This window comes from Myotis yumanensis, unplaced genomic scaffold, assembly GCF_028538775.1.
Source record: "Myotis yumanensis isolate MYYU_CA2020_CCGP unplaced genomic scaffold, mMyoYum1.0.hap1 SCAF_8, whole genome shotgun sequence".
NCBI lineage: Eukaryota > Metazoa > Chordata > Mammalia > Chiroptera > Vespertilionidae > Myotis > Myotis yumanensis.
The window spans coordinates 63,378,736-63,384,735 of NW_027223759.1; the positions used below are offsets into that span (position 1 = coordinate 63,378,736).

Consider the following 6,000-nt stretch of genomic DNA (forward strand, 5'->3'; position numbering starts at 1 on the left):
GCGGGTTCAATTCCCGGTCAAGGGCACATACCTCTGGGTTGCAAGTTCAATCCCTGAGGCTACCAATCCTCCTCCTCCTCCTCTCCCCTTCCCTCCACTCTCTCTAAAAAAGCAATGTAAAAAATATCCTCACTCCTCAGATGAGAAAAAATAAATTAATAAAAAGAAAGAAAAATGCCCACTCCCCTCAAAAAACACACTGTCAGCACCCCCGGGGCCCCCCCCAAAGAGAGGGTAATCTAAGCCTCCTGGCTCTGCCTTCTGTGCAGAAATGTGGGGGCCTCTGGAAGGTGTAGAGTGTTGCACCAACACCTAGAGAGTGGAGGGAACTTCTTCACCGAGCACTGTGCTGTGCACTTTGGGAACAGCATATAGCTTAGGGCTCTTCTGAAGACTGTAATACCCATTGTACCTGTGAGGGAACTGGGGATCTGCGAAGTTAAGTAACTTGCTCAAGGCAACACAGCTAGTAACTGGAATTTAAGTACTATTCGGGACTTTTTCCACTTTCGGCCCCGGGAAATGGTGAGCACACCTCCATCTCTCACACTGCCCAGGGCGCAGAGACCCGCACCTTAACCCCTAGGCCCCCGGGGTCGGAGCAGCTTCGCACACCGGGTTCTCGGAAGCCCCAGGTAACACGGTGCCGGTCGGCTACTCAACACCAACTCCAAGAGTAAAGAGCCGGGCGGAGGGGCAGCAGCGCCGGCGCGGGGCCTGGGAAGCGCCGCAGACCGGGAGGCTGAGCTCCCCGGCTCCTGCGTCCTGAACCCCCGCACCAGCTCCGCTCTCCCCGCAGCAGCCCGCGCACCCCGCCCCTCCCACCCGCTGGGGTGTTTGCGCCGCCCCCGCTCCGGCCCCGTCCAGATGTTCGCAGCTGTTCGCCGTAAGCCAGCGGCCGGACGGACCCCAAGGCTGTGCCGCGGCCCCGCGCGCCTCGCTCCTCCCGTGCGCCGGAGAGAGGCGCCCCGCACAGCCCCCCCGCCCCGCAGAACCCCGGCGCGGGCTCCGCAGTCCCCACCCCCCACCCCTCCGCCCCATCCGACCACCCTCCCGGGCCCGCAGCGCCGCCCGCTCACCTGCGCCGCCCGCGCTCCCGGCTCCCGCCTCCCGCCTCGGCTCCAGCGCCCGCCGGGGGCCCGCTGTTGGCTGCGGCGCACGGGGCGGGGCGGGGCGCGGCTCCTCCCGCCCTGCGACACCTGGGACACCCCGAGGGGGCCGAGGCCGGACCCGTGGGTCCCGCGGGCCAGGAGCAGCCCGGCTCCAGCTCCGCGGGCAAACCTCGCGGATCCTCTGCGGGCGGAAGGGAGGCCGGGCGACCGCGTTAGGGGACACCTGGGACGCTCAGTGCCTGGGAGGCGGCGGGGAGCCAGGGCCCGGCTGCTCCCACCCCGCCTGGCCGCTCAGGAAATGAACTCAGAGGGAGGGAGCTGGACGCAGCGGAGCTCAAAGAGGGGGAGGCCACCCCTTTCTTTGTAGAACATGGAAACCGAGACCCTCGGGGTGAAAATGACTGGGCCAAGGGCATGGGCGAGTTAGTTCAGAACTGGAAGGACTCAGAAGGCCTTTGAGATCATTCCACCCTACCCCATGCCACCTCACCCATCCCCCCCGTTTTAATAACGGCATTAGGCTGTAAATAAATTCATTCCCGAGGGTGCTATCCTCCCCACCCCTAGACTGTAAGCCCCAGTCGGGCAGGGACCGTGCCTGTCCACTGTTCAATCACCTGAACCTTGAACAAACCCAGCACCGAGCAGGTGCTCCATTAATACCGAATAAACAAACAAGGTGTGGCCGGGTCTTTTGCGTCCAGCCTTATGCTGGTCATTCACGTCAGGCCAGAGGCTCACTCCCACTTCAGCAGCGACAGCCCACCCGGCCTCTGTACTGCCGACATCCCTCCCCCGACAAAAAGCGGCCCGGGGAGGTCTACCCTCCCAGGGCAATTTTGTCAGCTGTCCAGCAGATCTTTAACTTCTGAGTGTCACAGACAATGCCATCCTGCCAGCCCTGCTGTGGAAACATTGTGGCTACTGACCCCAAATCCCAGCGCTGGTAGTATGAGGTGCTGGTGCGACTGTAGCTGGGAAGAATTGGTGGGGACAGAACTGGTGCAGAAATTCTGCTCGGCTTTGGTCCTCTGCGGAGATCTCTAATGTGTGGTCTTTCCAAGCTCTCAGAGTCGTTTGACCCAAATCACTTGCATTTACTGAGTCCCTGACAGTTTCAAAAATAAAGACACATCAACCCTGGCTGGTGTGGCTCAGTTGGTTGAGCATCGTCCCATGCACCAAAAGGTCACTGTTTCGGTTCCCAGTTAGGGCACATGCCTGGATTTCAGGCTCCACTTGATGTTCCTCTCTCACATAAATGTTTCTCTCTCCCTCTCTCTCTCTCCCTCCCTCCTTCCCTCCCTCTCTCCCTCCCTTCCTCTCTCTCTCGAAAACCAATAAAAACAATAAGTTTTTTTTCTATAAAAAGAAGGAAAGACATACCAAAATAGGATAAAAGAGTGTGGGATGTTGGTGTGTGTGTGTCCCATTGAACAAATGAATGGGCTTCACACACATACACACACAAGGTAATGTGTGATGCTGCTAATGTCGAGATTCATTAAAGAAATCCATTTCAAGAGCAGTGCAGGGAACGCTGTGTAACTTTAAAGCTGCAGTGGAGAGCACTCTTATAGCTACTGCAGGAGACGTCTATGACTGCATGTGTTAAACCTCAAAGGCCATGATTAGAGACTGCCGAGGTGAGGTCATGGTCAAGTGGCTTGCTCCTTCCTTTCCCAGCGGTACTCTCAGTGCTCTCAGGCCTGGAGCCCTCATCCCCTCCGTCAGTGAGTCCTGCGTGGATGGGTGTTTAAGAACTGGTGGTGCCTGGCTGGGCACGTCACACTGGGCCAGACCAACCTGGAAAAGAGTGGCAGTGGGTGCCCCACCTAGGTGTGCCCTACTCGGCTCGTCCTCTGTTTGTGGCAGGTGGGGAGGCTGATGTCCCTGGGTGGGGCTGTGGGAGGGCCTGCCCATGGGGACAGCCACTTGCGCAGCAGGTGGGGCTGAGCTTGGGAGCTGCTCTGAGTCTCACCCACGTGAAGTGGCCCAGCCCTTGTTGTGTGTTGGTTTCAGTCAGCAGAGCATGTGATCCTCGGTGATTTAGGATCCTCCTGCTGTATGTGACCTGGGCTGGGCCAGCCTGGTAAGTGGATAAGTGATGCCACCCAGACTGGCCTGGGAATCATCAGGAAGCCACAAGTTCCACCCTGGCATACACATGGTCTCCTCTCTCTCTCTCTCTCTCTCTCTCTCTCTCTCTCTCTTCTCCCCCCCCCCCCAATCTCCCCAATCTGTGCTTCCTGAATATCCCTGGCTGTGTACTTCAATTATGCATTTTTGCCACTTGGGAAATGTGCAGGCATCAAATTGGGCAAGATCTCTGCCCGAAGGTCTTTGCTTGAAAGGGGCATCTGAACGTGAGGGTCTGATACCACTGTGAGGTTCGGTGGAACCGTGCACGTGCGGTGCCTGAGCTCAGCCCCAGTGGAAAGCACCTGCGCACCCAATGGTGCTCTCCCTGTCGTTAACGTGGCTCTGAAGGGCAGCACACAGAGAGCCAGCTGGTGTCTGATAGACACTAAAGTGCGGAACATGGAGACAAACCCATTGCTGGACTCTCAGGGATCTAGAATGAATTGATCCTTGCAAATAACTGTCTTACTCTTCTCTGCTGGCCCCTAAGAAAACATTTGCACTGGAAAATCTTCAGTTTCTTGTCTATTTCTAGTTCTCTGATAATATCGTGAAAGAGAAATTATCCAAAGAGGAAATAATCCAGAAAGTTTCTAAGCCTCAGGAAATACTTCCCTCCCTAATTTTTTCTACATTTACTTAGGACTCAGTGTGTACAATAATACTGTATTTCCCTTTCTGAGCATATCTTTTAACAAAACAATGCATATAAAGTTCCTACGATCATTCCTGGCACATAACTTCTCAACTAATTATAACTGATATAGGGGAAATGTAGGGCAATGGCCATAAATATCAAAGTCAGAAAGAGCTATGACTTCCGGTAGGCAAATCTGATAATTGTGTGATTAGGTTACCCAAAATTTTAAGTTCACTGGCTCTGGAATAAGAATATTTGGGCTTAAATCCAGCCACCACTTACAAGGTATGTTAATCTCTCTATGTCCCACTTGGCTCATCTGTAAAATGAAAAGAATACTAGTATATCATAGGAAAGCTGAGAGACACAATAGAATAACCTTCAGTGAGCAGCTGCTTTGCAATAGTCATAGTCCTAAATTCTTGGATTCTTTTTTAAAATATATTTTTTATTGATTTCAGAGAGAAAGGGATAGGGAGAGAGAGATAGAAATATGAATGATGAGAGAAAATCATTGATTGGCTGCCTCCTGCATGCCCCACACTGGGGATTGAGCCCGCAACCCGGGCATATGCCTTACCAGGAATCAAACTGTGACCTCCTGGTCCATAGGTCGATGCTCAACCACTGAGCCACACTGGTTGGGCATTTTAGCCTCTCTTTTGCCAACTGACTTTAGAGTAGGAATTCTTAATCAAGGGCCAGAGACCCTGAAACTGGATTTAATATTTTGTGTATGCATACATTTCTCCTAAAGAGAGCATCCACAGCTGTCCTCAGATTTGCAAAGAGGTTTGGGTCTCGAACATAATTAGAATTCACTGCCTCCCAGACTTAGCCAAGGGTTTCCGAGCTGGAAGGCTAGAGATCAGGCAGACCACTGTTCCCAGGCACCTCTGGGGAGCAGGGGCACCTGGGAAGCTCGCTCCAGACAAATCCCTCTGCTCCTGAGAATTCAGGCTCAGGAGGGCGGGAGGTTTTAGAATAAGCACCCCAGATGCTACTTGCCTCCGGGCCGCCTGAAGACTGACCTTATCCCACCTTCTGCTTTCTCAGGTGAAGAAATAGGCCCAGAGATGGTTCCATTTGAAACAGCTGCCATCCCACATCTGCAAGGAGCCCCCCTCCCCTCTATGTGAAGCCCTCATCCCACCTGAACAAAGGAAAAATGTTGTTCCTTCCACAACCTAAGTTCCCATGAGGGGCACTCGAAAGACAAAGTCAGGCTTTGCAAAGAGGAAAATAAAATGTGCGGCCACCTTTGTGTTAGCCCTTTAAGTCCCAAAGAAGATGAGACCTTTCTTGCCAGGACTCCTGACACCTCACTCCAGCACCCACCCCCTCCACACCCCACCTGCGTCTCGCTTTGCTGTTTGAACAGCTGAGGCTATTCAGCTAACACGTTCAAGCGACATCTTTCAAACACGTAGAGGTTTTGTTCTACTTCCTGAAGCCACAGGCTAATTAGGTACTGAACAGCCTGCTTCAGCCTGGTGCCATTTAGTTGTGTGAGGCCCACAGTGGGAAGCACTCCTCTCCTGTCAGATCTCGGCAAGAACAGAGTCTGAGGCAAGACCAGGGAGGCAGCGGCTGCAGCAAGAGTGGTTATCAAAGTCATGTTTCAGGGGCGCCCAGAAGTGTCAGCTCAAGCATTATCAGGCAAATCCAGAATCCTCTCTTTTGGACTGGGGACATTCTCTCCACACTGACCAAGGGCAGCCAAGGAAGTATGTGTTTCGTTGGGATATTGATGCTCACCAATCACAGAGTCCTGATGTAGCAAAAAGTGGAAATAGCCCAGAGTGTGTTCAGCTCACGTCTCACACACCAGGCCGGCAAGCAAAATTTCCAAGGAGACACACTGCCTGCTGCAGTTTCGTTTTCCTGAAAAGAGGACCATGAAAAGATGCAGATGGCCCCTTTGGCCTGTGCTTGACCCTGAAGTCAGGCAGCATGTCAGCTTTTCCAGATTTATCCCTCAGTATCCTCCACACTCTCAAACACTGTGGTGAGTTTGCCGGGCAGTCTAAGACATCCGCTGGGCAGGTGCTTGCCCCTTTCACTTGGGTTTCAGAGCAAGCACTGAAGCATGGACTACATTCTGTG

The 6,000-nt window shown here is 53.6% G+C and overlaps 1 protein-coding gene across 4 annotated transcripts in view; it reads right to left on the bottom strand.

Annotated features, from left to right (window-relative positions):
* LYPD6B (LY6/PLAUR domain containing 6B) overlaps positions 1–1,158 on the bottom strand; it is a 163,643-nt gene extending 162,485 nt beyond the window's left edge. For 3 of the 4 annotated variants that reach the window (XM_070423032.1, XM_070423034.1, XM_070423033.1), the window contains exon 1: positions 1,080–1,135. The gene's annotated coding sequence lies outside the window, so the exon portion shown is untranslated. Of the gene's footprint in view, positions 1–1,079 lie in introns of all 4 variants that reach the window. The other variant, XM_070423036.1, reaches the window with a different exon arrangement.
* Positions 1,159–6,000: the final 4,842 nt, after the last annotated feature.